The sequence below is a fragment of the Meleagris gallopavo genome, chromosome 20 (genome assembly GCF_000146605.3).
Source record: "Meleagris gallopavo isolate NT-WF06-2002-E0010 breed Aviagen turkey brand Nicholas breeding stock chromosome 20, Turkey_5.1, whole genome shotgun sequence".
Lineage (NCBI taxonomy): Eukaryota > Metazoa > Chordata > Aves > Galliformes > Phasianidae > Meleagris > Meleagris gallopavo.
This window is the reverse complement of record NC_015030.2, coordinates 792624-805276: the sequence shown is the minus strand read 5'-3', so window position 1 is coordinate 805276 and position 12653 is coordinate 792624. Positions and strand designations below refer to the sequence as shown.

The following is a 12653-nucleotide window of genomic DNA, read 5'->3' as shown; positions in this document are numbered from 1 at the left end:
CTGTTTACCATTTTTTAAAGCAATAAAGAGAGTTATCTCTCTGCTCCAGCTGTCTGTCTTTAAACATTTGTTCAAGTTGCCAGGACCTAATAATAGGTATATAAATCAAAACATCTTAAGCAAGAGGAAGGAAAGACACAATTTCACATCCCCAAGCTATGCCTGGCCCTGCTGCCCCATCACAGAAGACCAGGTAGTACCTGATCTGCTGATATTCCCCATGGAAAGAGGGAACCCAGGAACATCTTTGTCTCCATCTGACCCAAGAACATGAGGCTGATTTCTCCTTCTTCCCAGATGAGCATCATTTTCTCTTCTCACTTGATGCTGACACAGCTTTCAGCCCCTGTCTTGGTATGCTATGGTCTTTGGGATAGATGAAGAGCAGAGAAAAGCAGAGTTTGTACTGTTCCTTCCTGGCTGCCAACCCATGGGCAGTGCCAGGCCCACCAGACCCCTCTCAGGCTGTGAGCAGAAGCATAGCAGCACACAGCCATTCTGCCTCATCTGCTTTCCTTCAGTGCCAATCCCATGCAGCCATCAGCAGCCATCCCTTTGCTGAGAACAAGCAAAATCCATAAGACAGTACAAGCAGTATCAGCTGGAGAGCTCACACCTGCCTCAACTCCCGACACCCAGCATGAGACATACTCCCATTTTGATTGCATCAACAAGCCAGCCCTGTTACAATAATAGAGCACTATGGAATTAGTGGGCGCAGGTCAGTTTGTTAACCGTATATAGCATAACCCACTACAGCTGACTAAAAACATTTTAATAACTTTGCATTTATTTCCATAAAAATAGGAGAAATCTACAGTTTAATCTGTAATTCACTCAAAAGAAAAACAAAAGAAAAAAAACAAACAAATTTTCTTCTTTGTGTCTTTCCAGAGCTTCACAGTTCATCATGTGCAATGTCTGACATGCAAAACAAAGGGGAATGTTACCTTGCTCAGACCAAACCTTATTTTCAGGTCTTAATTTCTTTCTTTCTTTGTTTTGCTTTAATAAGCTTTCCTGTCCCATAAATTGAGGATTGCTGTCTTGGCAGCAATCTCTCTCTGCCTCTGCTTCTCACAGATGCTGTTCAGACCCTTCTCTCTCTTTGGTTCTCCACCACTACCTATGAGCTGCCTGCAGCTCCCCCAGCTTTGCCCACACTGCAGTTCCAGTCAGTGCAATCAGCTACAGCTCTTCCAGCTTCCCGTGTCTGTGTAATGGTCTGGAGGAGCAAACTGCATGGAGGTGGCTGTGCCGAACAGCGGGGGCTGTGGGGAGGGGAGAGGAGATAGGAAAGGAGATCAGAACGAATGAAGCTTTGCGGAGCTCTGAGATCTGGCAGAGAGGCAAACAGCCTTTATCTTAATGATCTTGGAGATCTATTCCTCTTTGGTTTTCATCAGAGAAGCCTTTTCTGCACTTTTCACCTGTTCCAGGCATTTTGACTTTCACTTGTTCTGGACTGTTGCGACTCTCCCTGCCGTGTTTTGTTTTCGGAATAATATGGTCTGTTTCTCTTTTACAGGAAAACAGCAACATTAGGTGAGCCCCAGAGAAATGTAGCTGCATTTCAATGATTCATAGTAGTGCTCCTCCCCCCACATCCTTCAGCTGGAGAGCAAAGGGACCAGGAGCCAGTCATCCTTGGGTGCTGGTGTAATGTTGTCTGGAAGAATTAGGGCTGGAAAAATGATTTTTGCTTTCCTCTTTGGCACAATTGCTCACACAGAGGCAGCCAGTGTGGTTCGGCTTATGGCTATGGAGGGCACAGAACCAAGAAGCACTGTCAATAAGGATTGAGCTGTGGCCCCGAGTGCACTCTCAGCCCCATGGGAGTGTGTGCCAGCCCTGGTTTCACCCCTTCTGCTCTGCTTGTTTTTCTCAGTTCACAGAGATTTCCCACCATCAGCCTATGGAGTTGATGTCTCTCTCCATCCAACAACCATCCCTGGAACGTCCTGACAAACAGTTATAGCATACAGCAGCTGCAGCACCTCGCTAAATATCTGCATCAGCTTCTCTATGCCATCCATTCACTCCTCCTCCCACAGAAAGGTCTCCTCACCTTTTGTGAGGTGTGAAAGGAAGGGCAGAGAACGTAGGCGTTCGATTTCTGTGCTATGTCACATTGGTTGTATTGAGAATCACAGCATGGTTTAGATTGGAAGGGACCCCTGAAGTCCATGTGGTGCAACCTCTGCTCCAGCAGGGCCACCCAGAGCAGGTTGCTCAGGATCATGTCCAGGCAGCTTTTCAAGTTCTTCATGGAGAGTCTCCACAACTTCTCTGGGTACTTGTTCCAGTGCTCCATCATACACACTGTTAAGAAGTGCTTCCTGATGTTTAGATAGAATCTCTTGTGTTCCAGTTTGTGCACGTTGCCTCTTGTCCTGGCACTGAATACTGATGCAAAGAGCCTGGTCCCATCTTCTCTGCATCCTCCCTTCAGGTGTTTATAGACATTGTTGAGATACTCCTGAGCTTTCTCTTATCCAGACTGATCAGTCCCATCTCTCTCAGCCTCTCAAAGTAGAGAGGCTCCAGTCCTTTTTTTTCATCTTGGTAACCCCCCGTTAGACTCTCTCCAGTATGTCTGGGAGCCCAGAAATGGACTCAGCACTCCAGATGCAGCCTCATCAATTCTGAGTAGAGGGGAAGGATCACCTTGCCTTACTGGGGACACTTTGCCTAATGCAGCCAAGAATATAATTAACCTTCTAAGCAGCAAAGGCACACTGCTGACTTGTGTTCAGCCTTGAGTCTACCAGGATGGAAGAGAGAGAGGAGAGGAGAGGAGAGGAGAGGAGAGGAGAGGAGAGGAGAGGAGAGGAGAGGAGAGGAGAGGAGAGGAGAGGAGAGGAGAGGAGAGGAGAGGAGAGGAAACATTGTCCTGCAGCGCAGGGATCTTCTACCCATGTGGAGAAGGCCTACCAAGGAACCTGAGAAGATGGTGACAGTGCATTTATGGATAACCTTTGCTCATAAATGGACCAGTCCCAGCTGGCCTCAAGAAAAGGCGATGGGCTCGATGGCTGTGTCTGTGACTCACTAGAGTCACAAATTCATGATGTTTGTGAGCAAACCAGGAGGCATGGAGGCAGTTTCTGGGTAGAGATGTTGGGACAGGCTGAGGGGTGCAGGAGAGCTCCTGCTCCAGAAAAACCCTGAGGTGACAAAAGCTGTTTGTCCAGCGTGAGAAGTCTGTGCCAGGGACCTTGGATTATTGCCATTGTGGAAAAAAAATATTTCCATCCATATTTCTATAAAGAATCCAGACAGTTTGTCCTGCTTTCTGAGGAGAAAGGGTGGGGACAGCCAACAGTCCCTGAGCACACAGTGGCCCCAAGGCTTTTGCACACGGAGCCCCAAGAACTGACAGCCAATCTCCCACTGAGGTTTAAGGGTTGTCAGGAGCCAGACCTGAGCAAGGCTATCAGAGGCCTTTGCAGAGGTCAGGTCCTGTGCCCGAAGCAGCCTAAAGGACACAGCTGTCCTGCAAGCAGACACTGGGAGCCATGGGATACCCTGGCAGCCTACCAGTCACTAGTGCATCAAAATAATGTCTGGGTTTCCTTGTAAATTAATAAAAACTTGTGCATTTCCATGAAACATTTTGATGTCTATGAATCAGCATTTTCCAATAAAATTGTTCCGTCAGAAAATTCCCAGCGCGATCCAGGCCTGATAAGGCCCAGAGCATTGGCTGCAGCCCAAAAATGAGTCTCAGCAGTGGGGCAGTTGTGGAGAGCGATCCCTTCGGGCAGTGACGGTTGTGCCTGACCTTTCCTACAGTGTGACTGTGTGGCCTGGGCATCTGAAATGTTATTTATAGATGGGAGCAGCGAGCAATGTGGAGTTGTCTCCAGCAGGCCTGCTGGGCTGCGAGCTGCAGCTGGACCTGCAAGAGCTGCTGGCAAGAAGTCTGCTCAGTGGAAAAGCCACTTTGCAGCAACATGAATAGAAACCAACTCCTTTTCTGAGATAAAACATTCCTGCTGGGGGCTTTGTTCTGTGTACGTACTTCTGTATGGTGCAGAGCAGTGCTATGAGGTTACTAGTAGTGCTGATAGGTGGTTTGATCTCCTTCTCATGTTCCTTTCCCCTGTCCGCCGCCAGAAGAAGATCCGTTATGGTATGAGGTATGAGGAGGCTCTGATTTCATTATGTCTGCAACTCTGTATATATATATTTTCTTATATCTCAAACTATAAGGATTGCTGGGGGAAAATTACTGTTACGTGACAAAGGCCTGCACTGCAAAGAAATGTGTTGCTTTGATTTCACGGGGAGCACAAAAGAATGAAATAAAACAAACCCTTCTCAGATTTTCTCTGCATTCTCCAGAGGCGATGCTGCCTGTATTGGCTCAACGTGCAGCAGTTGCCAGCAGGAACCTGCCAGGCTGAGGGCAGAACAGGCTGTCATGTCACACTGCTGCTTTTCTTTTGCTTCTGAAAAAAATGAACCCCAATCTTCCTAAACAGAGCATTCAAGGTTCATTCACACTGGGAAGTCAGGGGTACTGTTCCCAGATCTTCCATTAGTCACCTGCAGCATAGTGAAGTCATTTTTTGTCTCTGTCCCTGACCTCATATCTGTCATTACAATTCCCCCTGCCAATACAAGCTTCTGATACAAACACGTGGATATCTCCTCTTGTGTAAAATACAATGAAGAAGTGAAACCAAGGTATAGTTTCCATTCAAGTCACTTCAGGCACCTGTTCTGAAGCCTCTGTGGACTTCAGCAGAGTCATCGTCCCTGGAGGTGTTCAAGACACATTTAGATGTACTGGAGTACATAGTTCAGTGGGAAATATTGGTGGTAGGTGGATGATTAAACTGGATGATCTTAGAGGTCTTTTCCAATCTTGGAGATTCTATGATTCTACGATGGGTCAAAAGACAGCTGTTATTCCAAGCTAACACACCATGCTTGCATAAACCATAACCCCACTGATATACTGCCACTATGATAACGATGTGGCAGTGAACCCGCCAGAGAAAAAGGGACTTTTCTAGTTCTTGTCTATCTGAGCAAGCAATCCAGAAAGATGAAGATGTCTCTCTGGAAAGAAGAACCTCCTCAGAGTATGTCTTACTATATACCCTTACTACAGAGCAAACACAATGTCTGGCAGGTCTTGTAGGATGGGTCCACCAAAAGAGATGCCCTAAGAAGCACCCTCTCTGGGCCAAGGAATAGCTCACTGCAGAGGGCTGTGGTGCACATTCTCTTGGATCCAGTGAATCAGCCATTCCTGAGGAGCAAAGGCATCTTTTTTATTACAGTGTCATTTGAGACCAAGAGAGAGATGGAGAAGGAGCAGTTGACTGAGAGATTTCAGTTCCACAGTGAGGGACTCCACCAGTCAACTGCTGCTCAAAAACAGATCAGAAATCCCCTTGGGAAACAGGCTGAATTGATGACTGTTGAAATAAGCACTTCCTGGTACTTTTAATGCATAGACAAAAGTATCATAATATCTTCACTCTCTTTCGACCTTTCCTGGCAAACAGAAAAACAGCTATGGCCAATTGGTAGACATAGGTTTGTAGAGTATGAATTGGTGTTTTGGAATCCATAACATATTGTATTCTTATTGAAAGCCACATCCCAGCTTTCATCAAACATGGAAGCTGAACATCATTATGTAAAGACTGTTATGTGTAATTGCGACTCAGAAAATAATAGGGTGGGATTATGTGTCCTTATAAGAAAATTCTTAACAAACAGGGAACAAAGCCTTTATTCCATTTTTTAATGTCAGAGACAGTACAGAGAAAGATTTACATCACTGTGGTTTGATGTAATGCTATGACAATATGTAGATTAAGGGATTTACTTCAGAGAGACGTTTGTTTGCATACGTGCACTCTGAGTCCCCTTTAGTAAAGAGAAATATTTATTCTGACAGCATATATTGTGTTTCCAAGACAGACTGATTCAAGTTTTCATTCAGCAATGGAGAGTCAGGGCAGATGATTAGTTTAAACAATACAGATAGACTTTCATTCTATAATTTGTACTTCTGCTCATGTAAGTCAGCAGTGAGAAGTTTAAAATAAATCAAAATTACGATTCCTTCAATTTAACAATATTTTTGTTTGATACCTGGCAACCACTTTGAAATGCATGGCTATTGCAGCAGTGCCTTCTGACAGCTGTTTTCGGAAAGTTCAAGAATAAGAAGGTGGAAGGGGGTTCAAACCCATAGCATTTTCCCCAGATAAGTACCCCAAGCACTGAGCAAAACCTTCCAAGTAAGGAAGTGCACGCTGAAGAGAAATAGCTGCTGCTCTTACCTACCTGCTCTTCCTAATCGTACTGTTAAGCACCCATGGCCACTGGGAACCTGCCATTTGTCCCCTGGGAGGTCAGAAGGAACAAATAGGGGCCACAGTGGAGCAGTTCCACCTTGCTCACGTTAGCTATAACGGTGCAGGGATGGTGGGGATTTCAGTTGCCAGAGGCGGTCAAGGACCTCCGACTGATACTGAGCCCGTTAATCGCCGAGCTGCCGTTCCCAGCAGCCCAACTATTGCACTCCTTGAGAAACTCAGCACAGAGGACACTCTCATTTTTTCTTTTCCCTAATGCATGCGAGTGGGAGACTGCACCCAAACGCCCCTATGGTGTCTTGTAGAGGTGCTGTTGGTCACTGCAAATGTAGCAATCCCGTAGTTGAGCAGCAGCTCTAGCTCCTGCTGTGTGCGGGGGAAGCAGGGGAACCAGAGCTCTGGGAGTTGCTTTTCCCTGCATGGCCAGTTCAGACCCTTCAGTCTCTCCTTAGCAACAGCAATGCTGCAGAACTGCAAGCTGCTCTTGGTGCAACTTATAGTATAATGATTTATGTCATGAAGAATAGCATTTAGCACTTTTGAAGGAATGGACTAGTTATAACTAAGATGACATGCCCGATGTCTATTAACGCTCTGTGTGCTGGAAGGCATCTTTCCTTGACCAAGATCCAAAAGATCCTGTAGCCAATGATATAGGCAAAGGAGACTGTGGGAAATACTACTGGAACTGGTAACTTCCACTCATTCTTCTTCATCTTTCAGGTTTTTTAAAAGCTGCACAATGCCTCTGGCTTTTGTTATGGTCTGTGGCCTTTTTGCTGCTGTTTCTTACTCACCTTTTTCTACCCAAATTTATTATTTAAGAAGGAAACATAACTTCCTCATACTCAAGCTCACAGGCTCCATAATTTCAGAAATATTACCCTCTGCAGTGTACTTTCTCCACCCCTCTGGAGTCAATGACGGGCCCTAGCTATCTGATTCTAGCAAAACAAAACAAATATGCTATCCCAATGATATTCTGACCATATATAGGCCTAAATAGCCTTTTGGAAAATATGGTTGATATCTGTGATCAGCACAGAGCAATTAGAAACCATAGCCATTATGAAACAACTGCCTTACCAGTAATTTATTGGTCAGATAAAGTGTTTTCTGTGTGGGCATGTCAGCTTCAAGACCACCTTCTGCTCAGAAGATGCAGTGGGTTCAGTCTTACAGAGGACGTGAAAAGGAGGATGCAGAGCTTAGAGCAGTAATGTGAGCCTGCTGAGAAATGCAGTGTCCTGAAGGACAGGGAGCCACTAAGTATGTGTATTGCTGCTTTCTGAGAATGCTTTGAGTAATCTTCATTTTTCAGTTGTCTCTGGAGTTTTCTACTACCCGATAAACAAGCAACACTACAAACTGCACTTGCCTGGTTTGCAGTGGTCCAACCATACTATAGCTAAAGGGTGCATGACAGGGCTGCTATTCCAGAGCACACCAATTGGCTCCTGAGAACTCCGTGTCAGGCTCCTGCTGCCTTTATTTTTGGAAAAGCTGTATCTTCTTTAGCAGCTTTTAGGGCCAGTGCGTGGCCCATGGGAGAGCACTGAGCAGACCCAGCAGCAAGCACCAGCTCATGGACCATTCACGGCCCTTTGCACCCACAGTCCAGTTCGGCTGGATTTGCGAAGGTGTGATTTTCTTAAATCTCGTGGTCATGGATGTAAAGGAAAGAGACAGAAAGCGAACTTCCAGGATCAAAGAAGCTCAACTTTAAGGTCTCACTGTCATTTTGTTGTAGCCCCTATGCTATGCTATGTGTCATCTTGTATGTAAAGAGCAGAGCAAAGTGAGTGGCTGACAATAGTAGCTGGGATGGAAAGGGGCTGGAGCAGAGGCTGAAGGCCAGGTATGGCGGGAGCAGTGCAGGCAATAAAAGCAAAGGCTGAGCTGCAGACCTGCCTCTTCTTTGTAAATTCACTTGTTGCTAAGAATAACCTGCCTGGACAATGTCCTGCAGTGTGCTCCAACGTACAGGGCATTTTGGTCTGACAAATGAAAACTAATAGAGCGAAGTTATTACCACATGAACATGTGGATTGAAAACATGTGTTGAGTGATTAAAAGCGAAGGCCTGATGACAGGCCCATACAGAGATGGTGCATCTCGGGGGGAGACTCACTGCTTGGGAAATGCCATATTTTACCATTGAGTTCATTAGTATTTGCCACAAGGAAAACAACAAAGGTTGACTCCAGCAAAAACTCCAGCTCCGATCCTATCACTGCCTACAAGATGTTTGCTTTGGAAACACCTCGCTGGGGTTTCTGTAAGTCTGGTGCTCTGCACATGCTGTCTCACGGACAGTTTAGGATTTTGCTCCGCCTGGATTTGGACGGCGTCCCGGGAGTGCGCTTGCTATCAGGAATCCAGGCTGGAAAAAGTGTGGAAGATCAGCCACTGCACGATGTTTCTGCAGTGCCTGCATGCGGGGCAGCTCAGCCCTGTGCTGCACAAGCTATGCTGCAGCACTGAGTGAAGGCTGCAGGTACTGCTGTTGTCAGCAGTTCTGCAGACAGAGGGGAGAGCAGTGCGGAAGTTTTGGTTCAGTGTATGTTTATGATAAATCACTTTCTGCTGGTCTGTTTGCAATGCTGTTTGTAAGGTAATAACATATTTTAACCTGGCCACAGAATTTTCCTGTGAAAAAATAATTACACATCCTCGTTGTTCATATTTTTGGATGAGATGTTAACCAGAACTATGGGCCCAAACTCCTCATCCCAAGCACTGCAAACTGAAGGACAAGAGCAGATCAGTCATGTTGCAGAAAGTCTGCTGATCTTTGTGACAGTGACCAATGTATCTGTGACTTACTGCAATGTATCTGCATCAGATCTGCATCTGACAGTCCTTAACAGTCACGGTCTGTGCCAGCGTTCCATCAATATATTCCATCAGGAGCTGGTACTTAAAGCCCAGCTGAATTAAAATTTCAGTCCCTGAGCACACATTGGTCCCTGAACACCACTTTGGGTGAGAGCAGGAGCACGCAGCAGAATTACACTGAGCACAGGGGAACCCTAGCTGCAATACAACCCTGAGCAACACACGGGGCATCAGAAGAGTTCGCAGAAGCACTGACACTATTCAGTTCTCAGAAGGTTGTGCTGACTTGAAGCATTCTGCAGGAAGGCTTTCAGCGCCCGTAAATTCCCATTTTGCTGCAGATTTGCCCATGCCGTGGTGCTGCTGTCATTCTGCTACTGCTGTGCTGCCAGCTGGGTGCAGAGGTTGTGTCAGGTGCACTCCTGTCATACTTGCACTGCAAGAAGTTCTAATTGCTAGGTAAGAAGGGCTCACTCAGAGCTGTGCTTGGGTGTACAGATTCCTTCTTGGCAATTAAGAAATCCTTCTCTGTCTGTTAAGTATTATCTCAATTCACTTTTAAATGTTTTTGTGTTGTTTTTTTCTTTTAACTAAAGTTTAATTGCTCAAAGTTTCATTGGTGCAAGGACCGCTGAACACTGTTGGATTTAATTAATTTTCAGGTTTGAAAGACATCATGTTACAATTTTTATCTGCCTTATATTTTTACACGGAGCTTGGAACACACACACATAAACATTATTTTTTATTTTATTTCTGGCAAGCATTATTAACCTGCACCCTTCCCTTGACCTCTGTTTTTCCATCTAAGCAGCTGTGCTAGCAGATGGAAGAGGCGGGCACAGGGCCCAGGAATGACCTACCTGAGGGGGAAGAACAAGACAAGTGATTGGAAGAGCAGAGAATGAAGGGCCCCTTCTGCTTCTTGAGTTCACATCTTGATCTTACTGGCCCATTCCTCATAAAGCATCCTATCTGGTTCAGGACATTTACAAAGTCTCTCTGGTTTCCTTTCTCCACCTTTGAGGCCTAAGTACATAGTACAGTGTGGGTCACTTTTGATGAGTATCAGTTTTTCACAGTCCCTGTGATCCTGTGACATTTCCAATGAGTTTCCAGCTGTCTCCTACTGGGCTTCAGCAGACAGCCCTGCTGCAAGCTGGGCAGACACTGGTGTCCATGGCCACGCAGCCATGGTGCAAATGCACAGTCTAGTTTCGTGTTGTCTGTGCTGTGTAGCAGTAGAAATACAGAAAACTGAGACATTTCTTGAGCCTCTCAGTTTAGTAAGGGCTCTGTGTGCTCTGTACAGCCTTCTCCAATAGGTAGGAAACCAACTGGATTTTGTTCTGCAGACACAGCTGCCAATGCAGCTGCTCTGCTCTTCCCTGTCCCGAGACCCAGAAAAAAATCTACAAATTAAAACTGCATGTTAATGGCAGCTGAGGCTCTGGAGGGCCAGGAAATGGCAGAAATGGGATCAGAGACAGTAAGAGAGATGCAAAAATAGGGACAAATTTGCCCTGCCCTTCACAAAAGGGCACAGAGCAGGGGGTGGCTGTGCAGAAGAGAGCTCTGCTAGAGCACACTACATATGTCCCCAGCGAGCAGGCATGGATGTACACGGGGCAGGCAGTAGCTTCAGGGGCTGGGCAGCTGCCTAGGCATTCCATGATATCCATTGCAAGAGAAGGGGATGCTGCCCAGCCTCGGGGTGGCTGCTGCAAGGGTCTCCAGGCCAGATCTCAAGTCGCTGCCCTGCAGCCATCTAGTCTGACACCTGCTGAAGAAGGAACACCCATGTCCAGACAGTTTTTGGTGGTCCTCGTGTAGGGAGACTCCACAACCACTCTCGGCAACCTGTGCTCATTCACCTGCAGTGGCTGCATGCAGCCCTGCCACCTGGTCCATGGGGATACCAAGCTGTCACCCCTGTAGCAGGAGCTACAGCTGGAGTCCACGTGGATCAGTAGCTTGTACAGTGTGGCAACAGCATACACCCTGTCCCCCCTGAGAGCAGAATCTCTTTGTCCACTGCTTTGGAAGCAGCACTGCGTCTGTTTCACCATCACATCCCCTTCCTCCTCTGCTTGACCTGCAGAAAGGCTGGCAGATCCCACAGGCACATACAGGCAGCAGCAAGCCAAGCTTCCCATCACAGGCATTTCAGGAGGGCAGAGCTGCCCTGCTCTTCGCATGCACCCATCCCTGGCTTAAACATGTGAAACTCTCTTTCTGTCTGTCTGTTGAAATATATAAAACTGCTTTCAATCTCATGGTATTAATAATCCCTTGGATGTCTTTGTTTAAAGTATTGCAGTGGGAAGTGCTATTTTAAGGCTCCATTGAGTCAGGCGGAATGTGAAACCTCCTCCCGCTGGACACTTCACACTTGGTGCTTATCTGCGTGCATGCTGGTATTTTGTCTAATACAATGTGGAGATTAGCTCTCCTCGTAATTTCACTTTCACGATTTACATTTCACATGTTTGCAGCAGCCACAACAGTCTGTATGAGATCGTGTCCGTATGTTCCTGGTGTGTCGTACAGGTTTAGTGGTAGGTCTGTGTGCTGGGAGACACCAAGGGTCCGGTCCCGCAGGGTGCTGGCTAGGCAAGCCTCTCTTGGAGCCATCAAGAAAGTTCAGCTTGCTAACAATTCATCAAGTAGCTATGAACAGCGTTTGGCTCTTTAGCTGGCGATAACACTCAGCTGACTCGCTGCACGTTCAGAAAGCATTTCTGTTTTGGAAGCGCCCCGAAGCTGCTCTCGCTCTGCAAGTCGGCTAAATCACTGCAGGAGAGGTTCTGCTGCAAGCACTCCAGCTCTGGGATTGCCATGTGTGCCAGCACATCAGAGCTGGACACAGCCAAGACCAGCATGGGGAGTGGTTTTCCTTACTTCGTCTGTCATGTCTTACTGTGATTGCGGTCTGAAACTCATGTCTGAAACCCAAGGAATTGGAAACCCTTTAGCTAGCAAAATCAGAAAGGTGTGAAAGTCATTGCTGGAAAAGGAAATATTTCTTTTAAGATTGCAGCAGAAGCCCAGAATAAAACTCTTGCCCAGAGAATGGTCCTGGCTTTTCTTGGCTAAATCCTCATGGGAAGGAACAGGAGGGGAAGAAAGGTGGGCTATCAGAAAAAGTGCTTTTTGAACTGCAAAATCATTTGCATAATATGAACACAACATGAACATCAATAAAAACTGTTCTTAATCTGAAGGAAAGAAACATATTGGAAGTCTAACAAAATAACAGCAGAAGGGCATGGTTCTAGAAACATCTAGAATTGTTTTAATTCCCTGTTCTGGCTTTGCAGGGGTTATAGCAACAGTGTAGTTTGACCACTCAGGCTTTGCCTGGTGGCAGCCAGGACCAAGGCTGACAAGGACATTGAAGTTTCAGTTCCAGTGGATTTTTCTCTCATTTGAGGGAAAGCTCATTTCACCACAGCCTACCTCCTGGTGCAC

The 12653-nt window shown here is 46.4% G+C and overlaps 1 protein-coding gene across 7 annotated transcripts in view; it reads left to right on the top strand.

The window, feature by feature from the left end:
- The window catches only part of MYOCD (myocardin), a 99684-nt gene that overhangs the window by 14818 nt on the left and 72213 nt on the right, over positions 1–12653 (top strand). The window lies entirely within an intron of this gene.